The 27,402-nt window shown below is 47.8% G+C and overlaps 1 long non-coding RNA gene across 2 annotated transcripts; it reads right to left on the bottom strand.

The window, feature by feature from the left end:
* Positions 1-3,005: 3,005 nt before the first annotated feature.
* On the bottom strand, positions 3,006-25,812 carry LOC103020799 (uncharacterized). 2 transcript variants are annotated; one of them, XR_451091.2, is made up of 4 exons: positions 25,667-25,812; positions 7,806-7,950; positions 7,131-7,281; positions 3,006-3,764 (listed from the first exon to the last, which is right to left on the bottom strand). It is a non-coding gene; the product is annotated as an uncharacterized LOC103020799 (long non-coding RNA). The 2 variants fall into 2 exon arrangements; XR_003623519.2 differs by having other exon boundaries at positions 3,006-3,507.
* Positions 25,813-27,402: the final 1,590 nt, after the last annotated feature.

Here is a 27,402-nt window from a genome sequence, read left to right as displayed (position 1 = left end):
CTCCCATGTTATCTCAGACCATTGTCAATTTTGGTCAAATTTTTAATTGTAGAATTAGAAACCAAAAAAGAAAAAAATCACATGATTGCTATGGAATTCATATGCATTATTATTTTCCATCTGTATTATTCCAGCAACCCCCAAACGGGAAGCCACGCTTGGCAGTTGGGCCCTATTTCACTCCCTTCATCCGTGTTTGGAGGATCTAAACAAAAGCCTGATTGTTTTATTCCATCGTTTAAAAATTTCCAGTGGGTTCTGACTGTTCTCAAGCCTGGAGAGGGACTTCCCAGGTGGGTCCAGTGGGAAAGAATCCACCTTCCAATGCAGGGGACGCAGGTTTGATCCCTGGTCGGGGAACTAAGATCCCACATGCCACAAGGCAGCTAAGCCCGCGTGCCACAACTTCTGAGCTCGCATGCCTCAACTAGAGAGCCCGTGAGCCGCAAACTACAGAGCCCACATGCTCTGGAGCCCACTTGCCACAACTAGGGAGAGAAAAACTGCACGCCACAACTAGAGAGAAGCCCGCACGCTACATCGAAGAGCCCACATGCCGCAACTAAGACCCAACACATTTATTTATAAATAAATAAATAAAGCAAAGAAATTATTATCTTAAAAAAAAAAAGAAGACTGGACAAACGACGTAGCATCTTATGGACAAAGTCTGACTTATAGTCAGAGGCCCCCTCCCCTTGAAAGTATCTTGCTGTCCTTCCCCTGAAAGTGAACACATCAGGCTCTAGCCCTGCTCTGCCTTCTGCCCAGGATGTCTTTTCCCACCCACATCCCTCCGTCACTGGGCTAAACTGTACTCACCGTTCATTTCAACCTCTGTGTCATGTCCGCTGGAAACCTTTCCCGCTCCTCGTAGCCGGGGTCATGCCCTTCCCGTGTGCTCCCATGTGCCTGTATGTACTCACGGCATCATTTACTGCAGTGTGTTGGAATTACCACTTCGCAGATGGTCTTCGCACTGGATAGGAAGCTCTTTTAGGGCAGGGCCTGCATCTCATTCACTGTCACTGTATTCTCCAGGCCGACGCTGGTGTATTAGGTGCTAGGTTATTGGAAGGCCACTGGCAGCATTATGTGTTGTTTCCCCTGGATTCTCTGCCGGGCACCTCACCTATAGATTTCTGAAAGCACAGATAGCAGGGCTTTGTAGGTTCCTGTCATGTGCCTGTGCCCCCCCGCCCCCGCAACTAGGTGGTATGTTCCACATTGGCTGGGACTGTACTCTGTCCATCTCTCTGTACCGCATGGGACTTGATACAGTTTCTGCACACAGTAGGCACCTACTGTGTGCTGGTTCTTGCTGGACACTGGAGGTACCCATGTGCTCTCAGTCCTTACAGAGTTCATCTCCTTGCATCAGGGCACAGTTGTGTGCAGTCTGGGGAAATAGCGTCCTCATCTGTAAAAGGACTCATCCCTAGTTGACCCTGAAAGTTTAAGTCCCCTGTGAGGCCCAGCATCCTAGAATTCTAACTCTCAGCCCAGTGTACATCCGCTCTTGCTGAGATGACCATGCACTCAGAGACGTTTCAATGTCTTGTTCTTTCCCAGTGCCTACTCTGGGTTGAGCCTCTCCATTCACACAGCTGAGGCTGGTTTAGGGGCGTGGGCTGGAGGTTGGGTCCTGATGCTCGTAAGCAGTCCCTCTTACAAGGCCCAAATCCCAGCACCTCTGTGGTAGACCTGGAAATCCTTAGAAGGTTTCCATGGAGTGCCTGCCCTCGGCACCGCTCTGTGCACAGAGCCAGAGGCAAGAAGGCATGGGACCTTTTGTTCTTGCCAAAGGGCTCGTAGCAGGTTCTGTAAGTTTTGGAGAGAAGCTGAGGCTCTTGATTCCTTTTACTTTTCCTCGTGTGGAGGCTGAGCTGGGGAGACAAGGCACTGAGCACAGGCTTCCTGAATCCCGCCAAGCGGACGTAGTACGGAGAAGGACGTGTGGGAGGCTCTTGGCAGGAGAGGGGCCTCTGCAGCTTTGCGAGATCTAGGTGAAGATCTCTGGAGATGAGGGGCTTTCCCTCCTGGACGGACACCCAGCGTCTGTCCCCTTCGGTTTGTTGTGACACCCAGAGCCCCCGGGAGCACGGTGAAGCTGCGCCCCGCATCTCCCCTGCTCTTGAGGTCAACAGTGCATCCTGACGGCCGGGGTCTCCTGTGTCCCTCACTCTGCACAGCACCTCACGCCTAAGTGTCACCCGCGCAGAGTTACCTCGTCAGCTCCCTGAACTAGGTCTCCTCACAGCAGCCCAGCTGGGAAGCCACATCCTGCAAATCCGTTTAGGAAAAGAAAAGCCTATTAACTTAATTTCTTCCTCAGCATTGTTTGTGTCCCCGATCAAAAAAGTGCTCTTTTTACCCTTGCCCCATCTTCCAAATGATGTCAGATGTTACAGATGTCACCCAGCGGCAGGATTCTCGAGCTGCGGGCTGCTTAATGCTTTGGAAATGATGGAAGGCTGAGAGCCGAGCGCAGTGCGGTGGTGGGGAAAGCTCATTTCCAGGGCCCAGCATCCCCAGCTCATCTGAAGTAGGGGGCCCATGAGTTATGGCAGCCCAGTGGCCTTCGGAACAGATGGCCCCCTCGACTGCTCAAGGCAGATCCGGGAAGCAGCGTCCTGCGGCCTCTTGCCTAGCAGGCTCTAAGTGCACGTAATGGAGACGTCTCAGAAGACCTTCTCTCTTTTCTTACTTGGGTTAGTGAGGGGCCTTTGTGCTGAGACGTGTAACCTCTAATGGCTGTGGGCCAGATTTAGTGCTGTTTCCCTGCTGCCTTGTTACCCGAGGTTTCCCCAGCCTGGTCTGACTGCTGGAGAGTGAAGAACAGCTGTGCCCCAAAGATTACCATGTTCTCATCCACACAGTGGGGGTAAGAAGAACTTTTCTTTGTGAGTTTTAATCAGTGTCATAGTAAATTTGGGCTCCTGTAACAGAATACCATAGACTGGGTGGCTTATAAACAACACAAATTTATTTCTCATAGTTTTGGAGGCTGGAAGTCCAAGATCAAGGTCCGGCAGATTCAGGGTCTGGTGAGGACCTGCTTCCTGGGTCATAGCCGTCTTCCTCCTGTGTCCTCACATGGAGGAAGGGGTGTGGGAGCTCTCTGGGGTCTCTCTCATGAGAGCACTAATCCCACTCATGCCCTAATCACCCCCCAAAGGCCCCGCCTCCAAACACCATCACATTGGGAATTAGGTTTCAACATATGAATTTTGGGGAGACACAAACATTCAGCCCATAACGACATGTCAGGGCACCTTGTAGGATGTACTTCCCTCAGATGTAAGATGTGATGTTCACTCCATCTTGTTTATTTCCATCAGAGCCTTTATCGTCCTCTGAAATTATCTTCTTTAATTTTTGTTTGTTGTTGATTGTCTGCCTTTCTCTTCCCGACACCCATCAAAGTATAAGATCTAGAGGCAGGCAATTCTGGATTTCCAGATCCTCTGGATTAATAGGTTACGTTGTAGTAGACCAGCGCTCTCTCTGAGAACAAGTAAAAATGTCAAGTGAAAAACATCTATTTGAACACATCAGAAATGTACCAAGGCATCCAGGACTGGAGGTCCTAAATACCTCAAACGGGAAACCTCAGGGGTGCATTCAGCAGCTCTTTTTCCCTCGGGATATTTGCTGATTCTGGGCTGAAAACAAGGGACTGAGGATTCAGATGCAGGGCTCAGGCAGAGGACCACTGCTGAGATGCACAGAAACAAGAAGAGGTTTTGGCAAGTCTTCTGGGGCTGGAGAGACAAAAATTAGACATTTGAAGGGCCTGGATCAGAAAGGAAATCTGGAGAATTGAGCCTAAAACTTTGCCAGGTTTTGCTCAAGACATGTGCCAGAGTCTCAGATTTCAGGAGACCATGAAACCTTAGCATAAAACCTTTGAAAAACAGAACACAGCCTTTGATCATCTTATAATATAAAGGAGACAAAAATTAGAGTCGAAGGTGTACCAGTGTGACTAGTACCTGGTGAAAATCCCAGGCTCTCAACTGGAGCCTCCAAAGAGCAACCAGAGGTGGGTAGAGCCTGACCCAAACTGTGACCCCTCCTTAAAGGGATGTGTTAGGGTCCAGATCCACACTCTGCCTGAGCAGAGGAAAGGGTAAGTCCTCTCAGGAATAGTATGACATCATTTAGAGCTGCTACAACTTATTATTTTTGGTGTCATACAGTCAGTAAAGTATTGTCAGGCATGCCAAGAAACAGGGCTGAAAGCCAAGAGGAAAAAACCCAACAACAGATAATAGGAAATTCCAATATTCAAGTCACCTCTAGGTCTTTATCAGACAAGAACTTACAATAATTATGATTAAAATATTCAGGAAAATAGAAGAAAAGAGGAACAAAAGTAAAATTTCAGTAGAGAACTTGGAATTTAATTTTAAACAGTATCATTGTCTGGTTTTGATAATGTATTTGGTAATATAAGACATTATTATCAGGTGTATGGGAACTCTATAATTTTTGCAACTTCTTGTGAATTTCATACTATTTTAAAATGAGAATATAATATAAAATTTTAAAAAATGAATTCTAGAACTAAAAAGTACAATTGCTGAAATTAAGAATTCAGTAGGTAGGTTTAACATTAGATTTAAGCAGAAGAAAAGAATACAGGTCAATAGAAAACATCCAGACTGAAGCACAGAGGGGAAAAAATATGAAAATACAGAAAAGAGGTTAAGGTATGCATCAGACACAGTGAATCTAAAATAATGTAGCTGTAATTCCAGAAGTAGAAGAGAACTAGGATGAGTTAGAAAATTATTTGAATATTTGATGATTTTTCCAAACCAATGAAACACAGCAAATCACAAATTCAAGAATCTATGAACAGGATAAATATAAAGAAACCTAGGCTCAACACAGTAAATCTGTAGAAAATTAAAGACAAAATGAAAATCTTAAGAGCAAAGGAAAAATACACATCACCTTTAAAGGAGCAACAAGAAGACAAATATCTGACTTTTTCAACAGAAACAAGGGGAGACAGAAAACAATAAAACATCGTTAATATTCCAGAATAACAAACAAACCCCCAAATAACCCTGTCAACCTAGAATGATGTATCTAGCAAAATTATTCTTCAAAAATTAAATAAAAACATTAACAAACAGGGCTTCCCTCGTGGCGCAGTGGTTACGAATCTGCCTGCCAATGCAGGGGACACGGGTTCGAGCCCTGGTCTGGGAAGATCCCACATGCCGCGGAGCAGCTAAGCCCGTGTGCCACAACTGCTGAGCCTGCGTTCTAGAGCCTGCGAGCTGCAGCTGCTGAGCCCGCATGCCACCACTACTGAAGCCCACGCGCCTAGAGCCTGTGCTCCACAACAAGAGAAGCCACCGCAATGAGAAGCCCGCGCACCACAACGAAGAGTAGCCCCCGCTTGCTGCAACTAAAGAAAGCCCACGCAGCAGCAAAGACCCAACACAGCCAAAAGTGGATAAATAAATAAAAATGAAGTTCCATATATACACTATCAGATGTAAAAAAAAACCCCAAAAAACATTAACAAAATCTGAGAGAATTTGTAGCCAGCAAAGGTTCACTAAAAAAAATTACTGAAAGGATTTCTTCACACAGATGACAAATAACCCCAGATATAAGAGAGCAAATACAAGAATAAATAAAGAGTGATAATATAAAGCATTAATGTGTGGATAAATATAAATAACTATTACCGGTACAAGACAATAGTAATGTTTTGTCTTGTGGGGTTTAAAATAAATGTAGAATTAAAATACATATCAATTAAAACACAAAATTTGGGAGGGGAGATAATAGATTTAAGACATTCTAGGGTTCTAGCATTGAATAAAAGTGCTAGCGCTAATAATTTCCATCAGAATGTAGTTAAAGATGTATGTTGTAATCTCTAGGATAACTTCCAAAAGAAGGATAACTAATAAACTAATAGAGGAGAAAGGCAAAATAATAAAAAGAAAATTAACCAAATAATCAAATATTAATTAAAAAGAAAAACAAGAAAGGGGAGAAAAGAACATAAACGGTTCTGTCAAATAGAAATAAACTAATCTACAAGGATTTGCTGCATAGCACAGGGAACTATATTCAGTAACTTGTAATAACTTATAATGAATATAATCTGAAAAGGATGTAACTGAATTACTTTGCTGAACTGAAACTAGCACAATATTGTAAATCAACTATACTTCACTAAAAAAGAGAAATAAATCTAATAGATAGTAATTTACATCTTTCAGTAATTACATTCAATGTCAATGGACTAAATATTGCAAGTGAAATACTAAAATTGCCAGATGGGATATATGCTACTGTAAGAGAAGTGCCTCAAATGTAAGATCACAGAAAGTTGGAAAATAAAAGAATGTAAAAAGGTGAAACATACAAAGATTAATATACTTATTGGCTCACATTATATACTCAATAGATAGTTGTTGGATAGATACATGTTATCCTTGTTCAAATACTGATGGTAGTGAATAACCCCAAATGTTTTCTATAGCTTTATGAAAAGGCATGTTTGATTTCAAAATTCATGTTTAGTGACTGTATTGGTGGTCAGAGATGAACACCCCTAAGATGAGAATCTTAATGGTGATATTTTGTAAAGTTCATGATGAAAGAAAATCTTTTTTGATATTCATAGGACTGTATTGTCTACATACTCAGCTGTTAAAGCTGTTCAGTTATTTATTTAGTATCATTTCTGGTCCATCTGGCATTTCTGCTTGATTACAAGCTCTGAAAGGCAAGGGTAGGTTCAGATAACTTCCCAGAGCCCTCGACTGCTGGTCTAGGACCCATGGCCATGGGTTGTGATGAGCATGGTAGATAAATAGAGAGAAAGAATGAACGAGGTACCTCTGAAGGAGTGACTGGGTGCAGAAGACTGGGTAAATGTTTCTTGACTTTTGCAAATATATAAAACTCAACTAAAGCCACTCTACCTTTACTTCCATACAAACATTTCATAGTAGTTAAAAATACACATCCAAATTTGGTGACTTAGTGGATGAACTAAGTTTAAAAATTAATTTTTTAAAAGGCAGAAAATTGTATGAATATTATTATCATTACAGAGTAATTTATCCAGTGAAATTCATCCAGTAACTTACCCAGAACATTTATCAGGTAGTTTATCCTTCACAGGAGTTTCTTCTTGTTCCTGCTCTTCATTCCCGATCTAGTCACATCCTTATTTATTCAGAATAACCATTGGGGTAATGGGAGATCCGTGGTGGACGTCGAGGATTAGGACCCGAAAGTCTGGGGGATTAGGATTGAGATTCTCATGTTCAGGAAAGTGAAATACCATGCTTCTCTTCCCCTCCCATTTCTCCCACCTTCTCCCACTCTTCTTCTCTCCAGACCTTTCTCTCTTTTCATTTTTTCAATATTTACACAACCCAGGTACTGTCTTCTTTACTAAGGGCTGTTGGGGTGTTTTAAGGTGAATGCTGTGTAGACCAGCTGCAGCTGATCATTGAGCCATTATCTGTAATGGTTGCAGTGATGAATAATAGGTCATCTGTGGGTTGAGCCAGGGGGGTAATTCCTTGTGCTGTTACTTTATGGATTAATTGTTTGCAGTTGGTCCTGACATGACTTTGTCTCTAAAATAGTACAGACCCCACACCAAAGAAAGGTGCAAGGACTGCTGTGTAAGCTCTCCTAATATCACGTACTGAACAAAATGTCCTCAGTGGTTTTGAAAATTTTGTGGTTCCGGTCCTCTTTCATGATGTGAGGAAGACTATAAACAGGTGCTTCTCAAACTTTAATTGGCATACCTTGCAAATCACCTGTGGACCTTCCTAACTGCAGGTTCTGTAGGTTCTGCAGGTCTGCGTGTGTGAGTTGAGATTCCCCAGTTCTAATAAGTTTCCAGGTAATGCAGATGGTACCGGTCTTCAGACCACAATTTAAGTAGGAAGTCTAAGAGAAGGGAGGAAAGTAAGACGTGATGGTGTAACCTCTCGGCCGGGCTGCTTCAGGACTTTCGTCTTTTTTTAAGGATTAAAGACAGTAAATTTTTTTCTTCCTCAAGAATTTTTTTCTGATTATGAAACAACATGATTATTGTGTAAAATTTGAGAAATGTGAAAGTACTGTGCATAAACTAAGATCATTTATCATTCCAATCAGTCAGTCAATCAGACCAGTGATTCCTAGTCCTGACTGCACAATAGAATCAAATGGAGAATGTTACAAAATATCCATTCCTGACACTCACCCAGCAGGGATTAAATTAGAGCCTCTGTATAGGGGACTTGGCATCTCTTAAAAATCTTTCCGTGGTGCATATAGCATTTAGAACAGTGAATATAGACCCCCTCTCTGGAAAAGTTCATACACATGATATTTTTCCATGCAATTTCTGGAGTTCAAGGACCCTCAGAAGGCAATATATGAAAATTTAAGAGACCGTGCTTCAAAAGAAAAATCTCTGAAGGAAATGACACAGGGCACCCCCACCCTCAATATATTTCTATTATGGACTGAATTGCTTCTCCCTGAATTCCATATGTTGACGCCTCAAACTTCTAAGTGACTGCATTTGGAGATACCGCCTTTACAGAGTTAATTAGGTTAAATGATGTCACAAGGGGGGACCCGATTCCCACAGGGCTGGTGTTCCTATAAGAAGAGGACAAGACCCCAGAAGGGTGTAGGCACAGAGGAAAGGTGGCCACCTGTGGGCCACACTGAGAGGCCTCAGGAGGAACACAACCTGCCAGCACCTTGATCTTGGACTTCCAGCCTCTAGAACCGTGAGAAAATAAACTTCTGTTGTTGAAGGCACCTGGTCTGTGGTGATTTGTTACAGTAGCACTAGGAAACTAAGACAGATTTTGGTCCCTACAAATGGGGTGCTGCTGCAACGAACACCTGAAAGTGAGGAAGTGGCCTTGGGACTGGGTGATGGGTAGAGGCTGGGCAAGTTTTGAGGCACAAACTTAGAGAAAGCCAAGATTGCCTTGAAGAGGTTATCAGAGGGATGTGGGACCTGAAAGGCGATTCTGGTGACATCTCAGAAGGAAATGAGGAACTTGGCACTGGGAATTGGAGGAAGGGCGATCCATGTTATAAAGTGGCAAAGACCTTGGGCCAAATTATTTTCTAGTGTTTTTGTAAGAAGTAGATATTGTAATTGATGAACTTAGATGTTTCACTGAGGAGATTTCTAAGCAAAGTGTTGCAAATTATGGGTATAGAAATTCAAAGGTGCAAGCGCTTAACACTAAATGGCCTGCAAATAAATAGTGACTTCTTTAGCGTGTTTTAGAATTACTCCTATGGACCCACACTTTACCCCGATTCTGCTTGCGTGTCTTACTTCTGCTGGGCCAAGCAGAGCCAAATCTAGAGTCCTTGTTTGCCTGGCCATCTATCCGGTAGATACGGAGGGGAAGTTAAAGATGGCATTCAGTGAGAACTGTTTCCTCAATTTCCCCATCTAGTTTCAGGATTTGATTGGTGTGTCACAGTGGTTCCCAAACTCTGAGCCGAGGCACCCTGGGGTGCTGCAGCCAGGGACACTGCAGTTTATTTGAAATTTCGGAGGAAAATACTTGGACATCTATCAGATGCTGTAAAAACTCCTGGTTCAAGATAGTTCACAGTTTCAATAGCATGTTACATTCATTTTGGTGATTTCGTATCTTTGCAAGCCTTGGTTTTTGGTGTTTACATGATTAAAAAACCGCAAGTATTGTACCCAAATCATTGTGGCATGAATGCATGTGGTAATGCATGTGGTTGCATCCAGTCTGGTTCTGATCTGGTTCAAGGTTTGAGAAGTTGTGTGGTGCCCCAGGGGTGTGTGCGCCATTAGTAAGAGTGAAATAAAAGTATATTGTCTTCCAGTTTAAGTTTTTTTTAAACAGCTAAGTTATTAGGAAATAACTTATCCATTTGTCTGCTGGTAACTAGTTAATAAATGAACCATGGGGTTTCGCCTTTGTTTTGTATTGTTGGTGTTGGCATGGGACATTGTGAAAAAGACACCGTGACACTAAGGGTGGTGTGGAGCGAGAGAGTGTGGACTGCGGCGGGGCGGTTCGTCCGGACCTGTGCTCCCTCTGCGGGAAGCAGCCACCCGTCAGGTAAGGCCCAGTTACCCCGAGACCACCATGGTCTGAGGAAGCCCATAGAGCCGTGTGGAGAAGCTGCACAGAGGGAGAACGGTGCCCAGCAAACCTCAGGGGTTCCGGTCCTCTGTGCTAAGGACAGCGTGAGGAGAGGCTGAGATGGCCCCGTCGCCCTCTCACTGCAGCCACGTGAGAGGTCCACCCACGACAGCTACGCAGATGAATCCACACACCCTCTCAGACCGTGAGAGAGAAGAGTATATTAAGTCACTGAGCTGTGGGATGATTGTTTATAAACTTTACTTTTGAGGGGAAGGTGCAGAGATTCCCGTACACGCCCTGCCCCACACATGCACAGCCTCCCCCGTTGTCAGCACCCCCACCAGGTGGAGTGTTTGTCACACTGATGGGCAGACACAGGCGCACCATAGTCACTGCAAGTCTATATAGTTACGTCTTGGTGTTGTATATTCTATACGTTTGGACAAACGTGTAATAACGTGGATCACTATGGTATTGTTCTTCTTTACGGTATTATTTTCACAGCCCTGAAAATTCTCTGTGCTTCACCTGTTCATCCCTTTCCCTCCCCAAACTCCTGGCAATCACTAATCTACTTATTGTTTCCTTAGTTTTGCCTTTTCTAGAATGCCATATAGTTGGAATCACACAGTATGTAGACTTTTCAGACTGACTTCTTCCAGTTAGTAATATGCATTTAAGGTTCCTCCCTGTCTTTTCATGGCTTTATAGCTCATTTCTTTTTAGTGCTGAATGACAGTCCATTGTCTGGATGTACCATAGTTTATTTCTTCATTCACCCACTGAAGGGCATCTTGGTTGCTTCTTAGTTTTGGCAGTTTTGAATAAAGCTGCTATAAATATCCGTTGCAAGTTTTTGTGTGGCTATAATTTTCAACTCCTGTGGGTAAATACTGAGGAGCGTGACTGCTGGATCGTATGGCGTGAGTATGTTTGGTTTCGTAAGAAACCTGCACACTGTCTTCCGAAGTGTTCGTCCCGCTTTGCGTTCCCACCAGCAGTAAATGAGCGTTCCTGTTGCTCCACATCCTCGTCAGCATTTGGTGCTGTGAGTGTTCTGGATTTTGGCCGTTCTCATAAGTGTGTAGTAGTATCTCATAGCTTTTAAAATCTGTATTTCTCTGGTACCATACCACATGGAGCATCTTTTCATGTGCTTATTTGTTATCTGTACATCTTATTCGGTGAGGTGTCTGTTAAGGTCTTGGCTCGTTTTTAAACCTGGTTGTTTGCTATTTTATTGTTGGGTTTTAAGAGTTCTTTGTATATTTCTGACATCAGAGGTGTCTTTTGGAAATATTTTCTCCTGTCTGTGGTTTATCTTCTCTTGACAGTGTCCTCTGCAGAGCAGGGGTGTTTAATTTTAGGGAAGTCCAGCTTATCAGTTATTTCTTTCACGAATCGTGACTTCGGTGTTGTTTCTAAAAAGTCATCACCATACCCACAGTCATCTAGGTTTTCTCCTATGTTATGTTCTAGGAGTTTTCTAGTTTTTACCACATTGTGCTAATGACTGTAGCTTTATGGTAAGTCTTGAAGTCGGGTAGTTTATAAAGCAGAAATTGATAACTGGAACAGAATTTGGTACCTAGAAGTGAGATGCTGCTATAACATAAGCTGAAAGAATGTGGCATTTGCTTTTGGACAAGTGATTGAGGTGGAAGTTGGAATAGCCACAAAAATTCTGTTAGCAAAATCTGGAAAGACTTCAACGAGACCCTTGGTGAGGGCTTGAAAGACAGAGAAGAAAATGTTGCTGGAGGCTACAGAAAAAGGAGCACTTGTTTTATGTACGTATTACGTATGTGGTAGGAACTTTGATGGTACCATCAGCTGTGATAATGCGGAAGGGGGGAGGAGGACCCAGTAAGCACGCGGATCTGGCCAGAGAGATTCGCAGGCAGAATGCAGAAGGTGCCAACTGGCTGCTTCTAGCTGCCTGTTACCAAGTATGAGTGGAGAGGAGCTGAAGAAGGAACCCTGTAGTTTCAAGCAGAATTTCTAAGACATGTAAATGAACCCTGGCTTACTAGGTTCAAAAATACAATTATTTCTCATCCTCAGTCTCTCCCAGCAAAATCTTCTCAAACTAGAAATGCCCTCAGGGAAGAGATTAAAATCTAGGGCATTATGAATAAATTATGGTTTCAGAGTAAAAGTCTCAAAGCTGTAAGACGTTTTGTTGAGACTTCATGAAGAGTTAAGGGCATGCATACTAGTAAGGCTTCTAAGAATATTAAATCTGTGTCTCTTAGACTAGATTTGCCAGAAAAAAATCTGAAGGGACCACCTTGTAGACCCTTTAAAGCAGACAAAAGGCATCTAAGGACCTTAAGAGCCCCATTCCACAGTATCTGGGCTCTGAGGCCAATGGATGAAAGAGAAAAGGGACCATCTCAGAAAGAAAAAGGGGCTATGACTTTTGCATCAGTGAATGGCTTATAATTTGATATACAGGAAGACTACAGATTTTTTAAAGGAATTATGTCAGCTGGGACTAACAGGAACAGAGACAGTATAGAAAAGGTCTTTAGACTGTCAAGCTTCTACGAGCGGGAGGAAAATGAAGAGGCTTCAGTTTAAAACTAGGACCATTTCTTATGGAAAGAAAATAAAATTCAAGGTATGAACCAAAAGCCCCAAGGAAAGAATGAGAATCATTTTCTGGGAACAGGGCTGGGCCCTAACCAAGGAACTAGCAACATGTGCCCAACAGCATTTCAGAATTGCTGTGAAACGGTGACTGCTATGTACCACTGTCTTCTCTTCCATCGGAGCAGTAGGGTATGTTGCAGTTATCCCATGCCTGTCTCATGGGTACATGTCAGGGCTGGGTGGGTTGGTGGGCAGAACACTATTTATTTCATAGGAGTCAGATCAAAAGAAAATGCACTCAAGGAGCTGTTCCAAAGGAGGCTCCTTTGCACCTGAACCTAACTTAGATGTTAAGATCCTGGGTTTTGAGCTGTTTCTGCAGTGGGATAAAAGTTTATTGGCCTTGGGAGGGGGCGAGTATATTTTTCATGAAGGAGGGCCGAATTGTTGGGGCCCAAGGCTGGCCTGTGATTGTTAGCAGCAGAGATGCTGAGGGTCACCTCGTCACCGCCTTCCTTTCCTGTGTGCCTGCCTTTAGGCGGGCCTTGGGGCGGAGTCTGCTGCCACGCTCCCTTGAGCTTGTACTGGCCTTAGTGACTTGCTTAACTGATAGGATGTGCTCGAAGGGACATCCTGGGACTCCTGAGGTCACACCAGGAAAAGACTTGCAGCTTCTACTTGAGCCTCTTAGAAGACTTGCTCTTGGAACACATGGAAGAATTCAGGCCCGACATGACAGGTTTGATTCCCCTAAGATGGCCAGGCTGTAAAGAAGAAAAAGCCACACATGGAGAGGCTGCACAGAGGGAGAGGTTCTCAACCAGTTCCAGCTGTTCAAGCATCCCCACCAGGCAGCAGACACGTGAGTGACAAGGTCTCACATGACTGCAGCCTCAACCAACAGCCTGATGGACCTCAGGCGAGAACTTCCAAGCTGAGCCCGTCAAACCCCAGAGGCAAGAGAGATGATAACGCCTTGTTGTGTGAAGATGCTAAATTTTGTGGTGCTTTCCTACAGAGCAGCAGATACCTGGTGTGATTGGTAGCATCTCATTTTTCTTACTGGCATGTCTGTGAGGGCTCTGCCTTTACAAAACTGTGTGGCAGTTGAGGCCACATTGAATTACTTAGATGCCTAGTCCTAAAGGTCGGATCACTGGATATTTGATTTGCCTTTCTCGAAGAGGCAGTGGAAAAAGACCTGGTTTCCAATCCTAGTTCTACCACAAAGTAGCTGTATCTTTGTGCAGCTCAGTATTTAAATGCATTGGGCCTCAATTTCCTCATCTGTAAAATGGGACTAACATTATTCCTTTCCTACCTTACAAAATTATGATAAAAAGTTGAAGTAGATACTGGTTTGAAAATCCCCCCCCAAAAAGAAAAACTATACAGCATAGCATTAATCAAATGTAAGGGCTTCTGGAGTGAGTCTGTTTGTAGGAAAGAAATTTGGTCTTGATGGAATGATCAAGTTGAGTGGGACAGAAGTGTCCAGTCAATGGAAGCCATGGTCCAAGTCCTGAAAAATCTGTCCTGGAGATAAATGTACAAACTTGGGGATCCTAGTGTCGTATGGCCAGGGAATGGTGGTCAGAGGCCGAAACATACAATGGGAGGTTGTATTTGTTTTCTATTTCTGTTTGACAAATTACCCCAAAATTGAATGGTTCAAAACAGTATACGTTTGTTATGTCACACTGTTTCTGCAAGTCGGGAGTCCTGGAGTGGCCTAGCTGGCGGCTGCGGCTGGAGTCTCTCCGGCACATGGCAGTCAGGCTGTTGTCATCTGAAGGCTTGATCGGGGCTAGAGATCTATTTCCAAGACGGCTTATTCCCATACTCTGTTCATAGGAGGCCTCCGTTCCTTGCCTCATGGACCCACCTCTCCTTACTGTTGCTTCACGAGTGTCCTCACAGCACGGCAGCTGGAGTCCCCCGGAGCGGGTGATCTGAGAGGGCAAAGCAGAGGTCCCCCCTGGCATGGCTGCCATGCCCTCCTGGTTTACACAGGGCAGCCCCGTTCCTTCAGGAGGGGAGAGGACCACATGAGGATGTGGATGCTAGGGGCGGGCTCACCCTGGAGGCGGGCCACCACAAGAGCATGGAGTGCACAAAGTTAGGGAAGAGGAAGACGGTGAGGAGGTGAGCAAGAGAGGCAGGAGATGTGGTTCCCTTGGGACGTCGTGAAATCAGAGTGACAGTCAGCTCACGGGGAAGAAGCTGGCAGGCAGGGTGGCCTCAAGAGAGTTGGTGGAGCGGGCGGATTGACGACTGCCCCCGTATCGTCTGTCTTCCAGCACGCCTGTTTCATGAAGTCTCTGATTCTCGTGACTCACATACATCTGGGAACTGGGCTCACTTGCACAGAATCAGTTCTCTCCCCAGCGTCCTGACACCATCACGAGGGTTCTAGAAGCATGGCGCGGTGAAGGGGTTTAGACATTCCGCCGGCCGGGGTAGGACTTGCGTGCAGCCTTGGGCTTGTCTGACCCCCGAGCCCTTGTTCACTCCACTCCATCATGTTACCGTCTTGGTTCCAGGACTGAGGGAAGCCCTAGTGTCCTAACCTTTGGTGCCCTTGCCCCTCTGAGCTTAGTTGCAGGGGCTGGAATTCTATGATTCCATGTTGGGATCATAGCCTTCTTGGTCATTTTTGCTGCCTGCGATCACCTTATTGTGTGTTTCTACCTCATTGGCTTCCATCTCCTTTCATGTCTGAGCCTCATACTTCTTCATTTATCCTTTCTCCTGTTGTTATTTGTCTCTGTTAACAGGGTTATTTATCCCCATAAAGCATCTTGAGAGACGGGGACCGAAGGATGCTGGCGCTGAGTCATGGGCTGTTTAAGACACTTGGAGGGAAGCTGGGTGCAGAGACACCTCTTCATCTGATTGGAGTCAGAGCTGGGTGACATGGAGGAAGGGTGGACTTTAGACTTCCTTTTCCACGAGCACACAGAGCTTAGACAGGAAGAAATTCGAGCAGCAGGCGGGTAATACAAATTCGTAAATTTTTAGTGCTGAGTTGAGAATGTAGACTTGTGATTGGCAGCACTCTGACTTGCATCCTATCAAGCTTTCTATCCATTTTACAGAAAGGGGGGGAGAGGAGCAGGTAAGATACATTTTTGGACGATCATTGGGACCCAGAATCCCAGGAAGCATGGCTCTGTGCCCGGGCACTATCTCTTCAACCTTGCCGCTTCTTCTACCTATACCCACCCCACCCCCTGCCAATCCTGATTCAACAAGTACACACATACCTACAGAGTCACACATGGAAAATTATTTCTGGTCAGTTTGTTTTGGTTTCTTGACATCCTTCATCCTTCGTCTCTCTGCACATCCATTGTTGAGTGGGACATGACCTTTTCCTGGAGAAAGGCGGTGCAGGGCTTGGCCTTCTGAGAGGTTGGTTGATTTCACATTTGATGTGGCATCTGGGGATGCCACAGAAATAAAGGAGCTTTAGATATGAGTTGTCAGGGCTTTATTGGAGCATCAGCATTTCATGGGTTTCTTTATGGCAGTATTAAATGAGTTGACATGCCGTAAACTGTCCCACATGTTGGCTTAGGGGTGGGGAGCTGCTGAGAGGTAAAGAAAGCCTATCCTGAACACAAGCCAGCTGTCACGTTCCTAAATCGCCAACCCTCTGCGACGAAAGTCAGGCTGCTTCTCGTTCACTCTGTACCCGGGGTTGAGTGGGTCTGTAAATGTTAGAAAGCAGACCATCTGGGTGGCTACAGCTCCTACTCAAAGGGAATGGATGTCAGGACGCCCTTTGAGAAACTATGGACATGGGCTACCAAGGGCTCTCCATTCCTGGAGGTTGCTACGAATCGTGCAGGTCCCTCAGATGTTTTGTAACTCTTGTGATGGAGGATTCTGTCTGGGGGCCGAGGACCAGATTGGTCAATTTGGTTAGTACCGGGGTGGTGACCTGCCCACTCAGGAAGTCCCTGTCCCCGCTCCTCCCTTTCCCCATGTGGGGTGTCTCATCCAAGGGCAGTGGCTGTGTGGGAATCAGACGGCCAGGCCCTGCCCCACTCGTCTGGCATTTTGACAGAAGTGGGAATTATACCCTTTGCCACTCGAGGGCTGTGGAGATTTGAGTGTGTCCTAACAGCAGGCTGGCTTTGCTCGCATTCTGGTTGGATGCAGGAAGTCGGATGGGAAGGGCCCTTGGGGATAGGGTTAATTTCTAATGATGCACACCGACCAGAAGGGAGCTCTCGCCAGACACGCCCGTAGTCCCGGGCCCCCAGCCTTCAGACCGTACAGCTCTTCCTGCTGAGATGCTTCTTGACACAGCCCAGCACTGCTGGCTGCATTGTGACCCGGGAGGGAGCGGGTTGGGGGAGGAGTTCCCGTCCCCAGGCCCCACCTGGGCACCTCACCTGGGCCCAATGGTTGTGCGTGAGGGTGAGGTGGAGGGCCATTGTGGAGGCCTGGACCCCTCCCCCTCATGTCAGGGTGATCAGCTGTGTCTGGACCCTGGAAGAGCTTGAAGCCTTTAACGTGAGGTGCGTGGAGCTCCTGCCGGCGGGTCAAGCTCCCGAGGGAACGGTCATCTCTGCTGGGGAGCATCTGACAAGCAGGCGTAGGGAGGGCAGCAGGAGGCCTGACCGTCGGCTCGGCACAGACCGCTGAAGCCCAGACCGCTGGATCACGCCCGGCCATCTGCAGGCTCTGTGTTTGCCAAAAAAGGCCTCTTGCTGATGAAACTTTATTTTTCTGTATTCAGGAATGAGGTCCACCTGCTGTGTTGTATTTATTCGTTTGTTGATTTACTCTTATTGTTTTAGGGAGGTAGAGCTGACTTAGACTATTGTATTGGTTGCAGGTGTACAGCACTGAGATTCTGTGTTTAAAAAGCCTGGCACGTCCCTTCTTGTATCACGGAGGTTGGGACAGTCAAGACACCCCGATGGAGAGGGGCAGCGGGGCCACGGAAGGGGCCAGTGTGGACCCCAGCCACGCTCGGTGCCTTCCCCTCACACCGCCACAGCCCTGGTTGGGGAGCGGGAGGCCAGCCGTGGGGGGCTCATTTCCCTTGGTCACGGGGGCCGTTGGAATTTGCACTGTGTCTGCTCCGTCTGACGGGGGCCGGCCCTGGTTTTATTCCCTGACTGCTCTGCTTGGCGGAAGGGCCATCTTTGATGTCCAGCATCACAGGTGTCTTCCGTGCAGCAGGCGAAATGGAGATTTTTCTCCTTTCTTCAGTGCACAGCGAGGGGGTAGGATTTGGTCTTCACAGACGTTTCCAGCTTCCTCAGGTGTGTGATTTTACACAAGCCCACCGAGGTATATGTGAGCAGGTGTTCGCATGTGGACACAGATGCCTCCTCTCGAGGGGCTGGTGGTGCCGTGGGTATCGCGTGGATGCTGGCGTACCTGCCTGGTTTGAATATGGGTTCCTCCACTAACCAGCTTTGTGCCTCAGTTTCCTCATCTGTGAAATGGTGTTAAATTAGCTCTTATTACTTTATCGTTTCCTCTTCCTTTGCTGTACACACATGGGCTTTAAAACAGGAACTGTTGGCATCTCAAACCCAGGACACGTTCTCTGCTGAATTCCCAGCACTTGGGAGTTTGTGCTTTTGACCCGTTCTCCCTTGGGTCAGGGTTCCCTGGTGTGGGGAGCTGAGAGCCTTCTGACTGGGGCACATCTGTGTTTAATCTCCTCCCCAGCCGCCTCCACACCCACGTCGCCCCAGCTTCTGTTACCTGCCTTGTCCTCGACAAGGGGGAGCAAGAAGGGAAATGCATGTCTGACCAGGTCCTCTGCCCTTTGATAAAGTTTAAGTTTATATGCAGATGTGTTAGAGAGGTGCTCTAATCATACCGGTTTTTATAGGCATGTGCAAAAGCCGCTGCCTCAGTTTATGGATGTTTTAGTATGCAGATCCAATGGGATATTTATAAGCAAGGAATGCCCACCCATCAGTGTAAATCTGCATTTCATTTCATTGTGCCCACTTGCCCCTTTGCAGCACCATCTTCAACCTGCTGGTTATTTTTGCACTTGAAAGGCACTATGAAATCGATAATGATCACAAAACACTCAAAAGTGAGGCAACCGTAGAGTTGATATATTTATACCAGGGGAAGTTTGTAAGTTGAAGCTTCCTTCTGTGTAAGTTAATGACTGTATTCATATGTGAGCGAGGCTTGGCTCTACTCAGCAGGCTCACCTTTGCTGACCAGCGAGATCAGAAACTTCAGGCTGTAGTTGAAGCGGCGAGGTCCCAGGTGTGCTCATGCCCTGCGCGGGGGCCCTGGGGGGTGAGGAGGGGCTGAAGTCCAGCCTGTCCTCCACTTGGCAAACCACGGGAGGTGGCCCCGGCCCCGTCAGCCAGAGGAAGTGGCGTCTGCCCAGAAGGGGCACCTGTTTCCAATTGGCATTTTTTCCTAATTTGCGGAAATGCTAAAAACGGCCCTTAGCAAGTATGGGTTCAAGTCCCAGCAAATGAGTAGTTAACACCTCGAACTTGGGAAAGTCAGTCTTCTGACTGGCACAGCCCTGTCTGTGGCTTGTGTTTCGGGGATGCTGTGAGAAGTGAAATAAGATGTCTACCCCACAAGACACGCTCTGAACCCCTGTCTACACCCGTATCCACGTGGGGCTCCGGTGAGGGCCTGGGAGCCCAGACATGAACCAGACGAAGCCACTCTGCTGGCCTCCAGGACACGCCCGCTGACGGGCCCCGCGGCCTTGAGGCTCCCCACATCCATGGCTGGAGCTGGTGTCTTTCTCCTCGCTCCCCTCCTCTCCCCGGGTCCATGCCTCACAGATGGGTACCATGTTGGCCAAGCGCCCGAGTCAGACACGTGAGACCCAATCTCAGTCTCCCCGTGCTCAGTCACGCAGGCCTGTGACTTCTTTCTCCTTCATATTGATATTTCTTCTACACAACTGCCGCCGCTTTTGTTCAAGCTCTCATCTCTTCTTGCAGAAGTGAGGGTGATGAAGAGGATGGTGATGGTGACATTGATTTGTTCCCGCAGTGGATTTTTACCGAGCACCCATTATGTGCCAAACCCATTTTCCGTCAAGACGTTCTCCATACCCAAGATCATCAGTCATCAGGAAAATGCAAATTAAAACCACAGTGAGACACAGCTACGTCCTTATTACTTTGCCTAAAAACAAAAATGAACTGACAATTCCAAGTGCTGGCGAGGTTGCAGAGCTACTGGAACTGTCACACATTTTTGGCAGAAATGTAAAATAGCACAGTTACTTTAGAAAAGAGCTTGCCATTTATTTTTTTATAAAATTAAACAGGAATTTACGATGCAATCTGGCAATCCTACTCCTAGGTATTTGCCCAAGCTGTGTTCACATAAAACCTGTATGTGAATATTTATAGTCGCTTTACTTATAGTCTCCAAAAAATGTCCTTCAGCTGGGGAATGAATAAATGAACGGTGTTACATCCACGCCACGGAGTACTACTCAGTAGTGAAAAGGAAGGAACTATTGCTACAGGCAACAGCATGGACGCATCTCAGGTGCATTGTGCTGAGCAAAAGAAGCCAGTGCAAACACCCCCTAACTCTGCCATGCCATCCACATGACTTTCTGGGAAAGGCAAAGCTATAGGGACAGAGAACAGATACACGATGCCCAGGGCGGGGTGAGGGGTTGGTTAGAAAGGGGGTGGAGGGTGCACCAGGTCTGCCGGGTTGTTGTGTTGACCCCCTGCAGCCTCACCGCTGACCTGCCAGCTGGCTCTCTGCCCATCTGGAGTCTCACTTCCTCCTGGCTGCTGGCGGACCTTGGGAAACTCAAATCCAAGCGAGGACTCCAGTGGTGAAGTGTCTCAAAGGCTCACTGTTGTTTTCAGTGTTCTAATACCTCAGTGGGTGCTCTTCGGTGCCTGAGCTTTTAGGGCACGAGGCCCCTCCCAGACTTGCCCTGCTGGCCCCCTGCCTTCCTCTCCCATTCATCCTCCTCGTAGGCTCTTTAGCTGTTCAGAAATCCTTGAAGCTTATGCGCTTCAGCACTTCTGAGACCCCACGGTGCCCTCCCTCTGTTAGGACCCGTCATCCTCTATTTCTCAGTCTAAGCGGCTCCTACTCTTCTGTCGAAAGCCCGCTGGAGCGCTTCCTCCTCCAGGAAGGCATCTGGTCCTGCTGCAGCTGCTGCTTTCACACTTTACACGGTCAGGAGTCTGCCTGCCTAGACGCTGAATTCCTGAAGCCAGGGACTGTGTCTCCGTACCCCTGACCCCTGACACAGTCCTGGGGACAGGCAAGACACACAATAAATATGTTTCGAGCAGAATTGCTTTCTAATTGTCAACTGCAATTATTGTCTTAGAGTTAAGCCTCTTACCATCTCAGCATGGAAACACGTATACGCGATGCATCTGTTCTAATTTATTTGGATCCGCTATGGTCTTTTCTCATATCCTTGTGACCAGTGACTTATGACCAAGGGCCGAGGGGGAGAGTGAGAGCAGGTGGGAGTATGAGATCACGTACAGGGGCTTCCTTGGGACCATCAAGTTCTGGGCCCAGGTGTGTTAATCTCAAGTGGGAAAGATGAATGCTAGTGACAAAGATTCCTTGCTTTTTGGAAAATATGGCTGTTAAAGAATGCTCGACCTTGGGACTTCTCTGGTGGCGCAGCGGTTAAGAATCGTCCTGCCAATGCAGGGGACACGAGTTCGAGCCCTGGTCCGGGAAGATCCCACATGCCGCGGAGCAACTAAGCCTGTGTGCCACAACTACTGAGCCCGCACACCTAGAGCCCATGAGCCACAACAAGAGAAGCCACCGCAATGAGAAGCCCACGCACTGCAACAAAGAGGAGCCCCTGCTCACCACAACTAGAGAAAGACTGCACACAGCAACGAAGACCCAACGCAGCCAATAAATAAATAGATAGATAGATAGATAGAAAGAATGCTCAACCTGCGTGGAGCATGTGGTATGAACCAGAGCGGCTAAGGGTGCAGAGGTTTGCCCGAGGGGTGATTAGGGGTGGTCAGTCATCTGTCTCGACGTGGGCCAGCTGGCATCCGTGAGGCTGCTTTGTGGTTAACGAGGACGAGGCCTGCAGCCCCGGGACCTCCACGTCAGCAGCAGGGATGGACTTCGTTAGGTGGACTTCGGCTCTGCGAGCGATCAGGAGGCCTGGGGGGACGCGCCAGTGGGTCTGAGCTGTGTAATTCCCTAAACTGCCCTGGCTGACCTCGTTATTGAGAACTCCTAACTCCCCAGTCTTGTTAGCCAGAAAATCACTCTTGCGTCACACGCAGACATACATCTGCATGTATGTCTTTCATCTTAGTCTCTCGTGGTCCTAAGTTCTATTTAACAAAAGCAGATCTACAAACGTGGAGGTCATTTTGATATCCTCAGAGTCAACATCCATCACTGATATTACAAGATAAGATCTCCAAGAGCATGCATCTCTGGGAGGGGGGAGCCTGAGGAAGGCTGGCGGGCAGGGGGCTCAGTTCCCAGCTCGCCTGTAGAGAAGCCGCCTCTGTAAGCCCCCCTTCCCTCCGCCCGGGGCTCCTGCAGAGGCGACGGGCTCCTGATCACCCGTGGAGCTCCTGCGATGCGCGCCCCTGACTGCCATGCTGGAAATGTCAGCCCCAGATGGTCTGCTGGTTGCATTCTCTCAAAACAGCTGAGAGCCCCTGCCAACCGCACTGTGGAGGGGAAAAGATAATTTTTCAAAATGCTGGTTAACAGAGCGACATGTACTTGAGCTGGAAGCAGATTTTTTTCCTCCTCCCTCCATCCGCTTGCTGCCAAACAACCTACGGTGATTCAAACTTGAGAAAGAAGCTACTGGCTTTACCGAGAGACAGCACTTCAGTGGAAGGGGACGGACGGCGTGGTGGCCAAAGGGTGAAGCAGCCCCCGGGGGTGTCAGAGAACTCCTCCCGCCCGTTCCTCCAGCACTCGAGGCTCCGACAGGTCAGCACCCGCTTGCCAGCCTGGGATGCTGCTGCCCGTTCTGGGTGGGCTCGAAGCCCAGCAAGTCTGCTGGGACTCTCTTTGGGTGCCCTTGTCTGGCCTGCAGTGCCCGCTCCAGGGACTGGAGATCCAGAGGTGCCCCATGACCTCCTGTGAAAGGCACTGAAACCCCAGGAGCCAAGGGTGTGATCAGGTGGGGGCTGGGAAACTGAAAGCACTTTTGTTCTTTTTGTTCCTGGTGCTAAGCCTCCTTTTGGTTCCCTGACAAGCCAGGAGGCCTGATCCAGCCACGTTCCAGCCCGTCCTGAAATGAGGCAACCAGTTGGCCCATGTTTGCCTGAGGAGATCAGAAGCCTAAATGCTGAGTGGTAACTGAGTCCAGGCCGTTTTCTCGGATCCCACCTGAACACTCGTGCTTCTGATGGTGCCTGGTGTCTGCATTCCAGCCCCTGTCCTGAGAGTTGAAGAATTTCACCTGACCTGCATGTGTCAGTGTCTCCAAGTACAGTCATGTCGAGGGGAGCTTAAGAGCCTTCAGTTCTGAACCCACTGTCTCATTTTAGTTTTAACTGAGCCCATCAAATAGGCAGCAAAAACAAGAGAACAGCAGAAACCTAGGAGAGATCCCCCAGACTCGCCCTGGATCTTTCTCTGGATGGAAAAGAAAAATGGCCATGTTTGGATATGTGATCCGTATTTGGATAAGATGATTAATGTAAACCTGTGGAACTTGGTGTTTCCTCTTCTGAAACCTTCCAGGTTTGGATCTCTGGGCCGGAAGTGCCCACTGTGAACTCGGAGCAGGAGCTGCAGGCTCTGCAGAGCCCTGGTCCTCACCACCCCCGGCGGGTGCTGCATGCCAGGCTCCTCCTGGTCAGCATGTCATGGACATGCCTCCACTCTTGAGGGCCCCCCGGGGCTGCAGCCGAGCACCCTTGTGCTGAGGGTTCTCGCCTTCCTGCCCTGGGTGCTCATGCAAGAGGGCAGTCGTTTAGTGGCCTCTCTGCGGGTGGTCTTCCCCCTCCCCTGGAGGGTCCAGGAGGCTGCCCGTGTTTCTTCTGAAGCTCCAGCCCCACCTCTTCTGTTCATGCAGAGGTTTCTGGCTCTAGCCTTGCTCTCTGCTGTCCCCTCCCACCCTTCCTTCCCAGTGGGCTCAGGAGGCCTTTTTGCAGTGTCCTTGGCACACAGAGTCACTTTGCCTGTTGATCCATCTTCGGCCAGCAGGTGTGGTGGGAGGTAGGTGGGCCTGGCACCTTAGGAGTTACACGGCGTCTGGACAGCCGGGTTACTTTCCCAAACCCCACTGGGCCCTGCAGGAGCCGGGGTGGCTGATGTTGCCTTAACTTTGAGGGCATGGAGTCAGAAATGACAGACCTGAGCTTACTGGGACCTCCAGGGCCCGGATTTATCTCAGTCCCAGGACCTCCATAATAACCTTCTATCTTTACACGTACGCTCTTAGTTTCTGCTCTACTAATGGGCATTTCTTTACATTTTGCTTCCTTAAGCATCCCTTCAGCACTGTGGCTGTAACGCTTTAACACACACACACACACACACACACACACACAGGCACACAGGCACACAAGCATATTTATAAGTACATTCTTTCAGTTTTTAAAACTCAGTTGCAGACTCTCTAGCAATACTTTTTTATCTTCTTACTGAAGATATGTCTAGCAGAATTTACTCAGAGCACATATATTAAAAGCAGGTATTATCTTTGCCTTTAAGAAACATTCAAAAAAAAAAAAACATTTAACCACCCAGAAATAATTTCCACTTCTAGATTTCTAGGTATACTCTCAAGAGAAATAAAAACATATACCCCCCCGCAACATTGTACAGGAATGTTCATGGAAGCATTATTCATTATAACCAAAAAGTGGAAACAGTCCAAATGTCCATAACTGATGAATGGATAAATAAAATGCAGTACCTCCATTCAATGGAATATTATTTGGTCATAAAAATGAGTGAAGTACCAATATATTCTGTAAGATAGGTGAGCTTCAAAAACCTTATACTGAGTGAAAGAAGCCAGACACAAAAGACCATATAAAGTATGATTCCATTTATATGAACTCTCCAGAATCTGGAACTCTGTGGATGCTTATAGCTGCATACCTTCCCACTGATTGTACTGATGGTTGCCCCACTCTGTGAACACACAAAAGCTAGTGTGTACTTTTAATGGGTGAATTGTATGGTACGTAGATTATATTTCAATTATACAAAAAAAGAGAAGTATTCAAACAGGAGTCAGCACAAACTTTTCTGCCTAAAATCCAAGATGAATTCTGCTGGTTTGTTCTCCCTGAAGCACCCGCACGAGGCTTCTTGTCTCTCCAGGGGGCACCCAGTCCAGAAAGGTGGTCAAAGGGAGGGTCTCCCTCCCCGGTAGCCCTTTAGAGCAAAGCACAGGTGACAAGCGTAACCAGAATCAAATGTGAAGCCCTGGCGCTGGAGCAAATCTCTCTCCTGACATTTGCCACTTCTTATATAACGAGTTGAGAGATTTTTATCTCCAGGTTTGACTGAACAAAAACAGCATTAGTGCTGCGATAGTGTGTCCGCTGGGTTGCCTGCACTCTATGTCTTTGACGAGCTGGGAGGGGAGATGGAGACGCACATTGGGGAGATGTGGGGGAGGAGGAGGTGCTCCTGCCAGAAACCTGGGGACCGTCTCTGACCCCCACCACACTTGCCCCGGGGGTCTGACCAGCGCCAGGTTCTGGGGGCTGCCGCCTGAATGGGCACTTCTCTCAGCTCCCCTGGGCCACTCGAATCTAAGCCGCCATCCTCCTCCTTCATCAGGAGTGTCCTCATCATCACTTTTTCCCGGAGTTACCGTAACAACCTTCTGAACTGGTCCTCCTGTATCACACCCAGCTTCACGCCCGATCTCACCTGCCACCTCCTCCAAATCTATATTTCAAACTGTGATCAAAGAGAACGTTTATCCATGCAAAACTGACCTTGAAATTCTTTCCAAAACGTATCCCTTCCAGATTCTTCTGGATAAAGTCCAGAGTCTCCTCACGGTTTAGAAGATCCGCCTGCCTCTGTAGCTCACTCTTCCCCTGATGCTCGAACCAACCCACAGAGCTCCTTCCAAGCTCCGGGCTCGCGTGCAAGCCGTTCCTTCCGCCCCATCCCCGCCCCCCCCCCCCCCCCCAGCCTCTCCATCTCCGAATGAATCTCTCCTCGTCCCTCAAGCTTCAGCTGAGTGTTGCCTTCTCAGCAAAGCCCCAGCTCTTCCCTCCCAATGTCATAACGTGTCCCCCTGCCAGTGCATCCCTCTCTTGCCTTTGGAGCCCTCATTACAGTGAGAGTGAGTTGTTCATAGAATTACTTGTGTGGTGTCTGTCTCCATAACTACACTACACACTTCTAGAGAAGAGGAATGTGTCAGATTATCCTCGGTGCCTGACCATGTCTGGACAAACAGTTTAAACTCCATCACCGTCAGAAAACGGAGGCAGAACAGCAATCGGGAGGAAGAGAGGGAGGACGAATGGGAAAGCTGGCAGGAGGCGGAGTCAGCAGGGCAGCCCCTCACGGACGAGGCCACCTGGTCACTGAGGCTTGTTGAGCCAGTGCCTGACCACGGGGAGCGAGAGGGGCCAGAGCGGAGCCGGAGAGCTGGTGTGAGTGGAGGTGCTGGGTGGTGGGGCGGGGGGGCAGGACTCGCCGAGGCTTCTCGCGTGTCCAGGGTGTTCTGGCAGCGCCCAGGTGTGTGGAAAGGGAGCCCCGAGAGCGGCAGGCAGGGGAGTGGGACGGGGGCTCAGATGGCCCTGTCCCTGGTAAGACATCCTCTGAATCTAACGAGATGGGAGGAGGTCATTCTGGCCTCCAGGAGAAGCACCATGTGCGGCTGTTCTCTTCCGAGGAAAGCGACCATCTGTCGTCCTGCAGACGTCTGCTCCGGGGCCGGCGCTGGTGATGGTGGCTGGCGTTCCTGGGATCACAGATTTATTTTATGGCCCCCTACCGTGGCAGCAGAGTCAGGCCTTTCACTCCAAGTGGGGTCCCTTTCTAGGCTGCCCTGCCTCTAGCCCCCATGGGAACGTACTTGCCCTGCCCTGATGCATCCTCCATAGTAGAAACCCGGGGTCTGCCCAAGAGGCAGCCGTTGTTAGTGGCTGAAGTCAGACACAGATTCACTTCAGTTCCAGCCCTGCCGCTCACGCTGTGACCCTGGCACTTGGAAACCGCCAGGCCTCAGGAGCCTCATTTGCAAATTGGGCACAATTATAGTACCTACCCACGTGTGGTTATCAGAAGAATACAGTGAAATGTTCCATGCAAAGCCCTTAATGCTTGGAAGAAAATTCAATAAATATTAGATATTTTGTTAGAAATTTGTCCTAGTGCCTCATTACCCTTCATGCAAAGGCCTGTTTTCTTAGTAACTTATGACCTGATTGTCTCACAGCTCTACTTTGTGCCAGTTTTCTCCTGCAGTCCTTCAGGTGAGCGTAGGGAACAGATGGCCATCATCTCCTGACGGTGCCTTTGGGGACAGGTGTTCAGGAGGTGAAAGACTCGGACTTTGTCACCATGTCGACCAGTTGGCCTTTCCCGTAAGCCTCAGGTTGCGTTACCTGCTCCATCTGGTTTCTGGCAGATGTGGAAGAGGGCCATACACCCGCCTGGACTTGGATGAGGACTCTCGGTTTTGCTGCTCAGTAGAGCTGAAACCTTGGCCAAA

This window comes from Balaenoptera acutorostrata, chromosome 9 (genome assembly GCF_949987535.1).
Source record: "Balaenoptera acutorostrata chromosome 9, mBalAcu1.1, whole genome shotgun sequence".
Lineage (NCBI taxonomy): Eukaryota > Metazoa > Chordata > Mammalia > Artiodactyla > Balaenopteridae > Balaenoptera > Balaenoptera acutorostrata.
The sequence above is the reverse complement of the archived record's forward strand: the minus strand, read 5'-3'. Positions and strand labels throughout refer to the sequence as shown.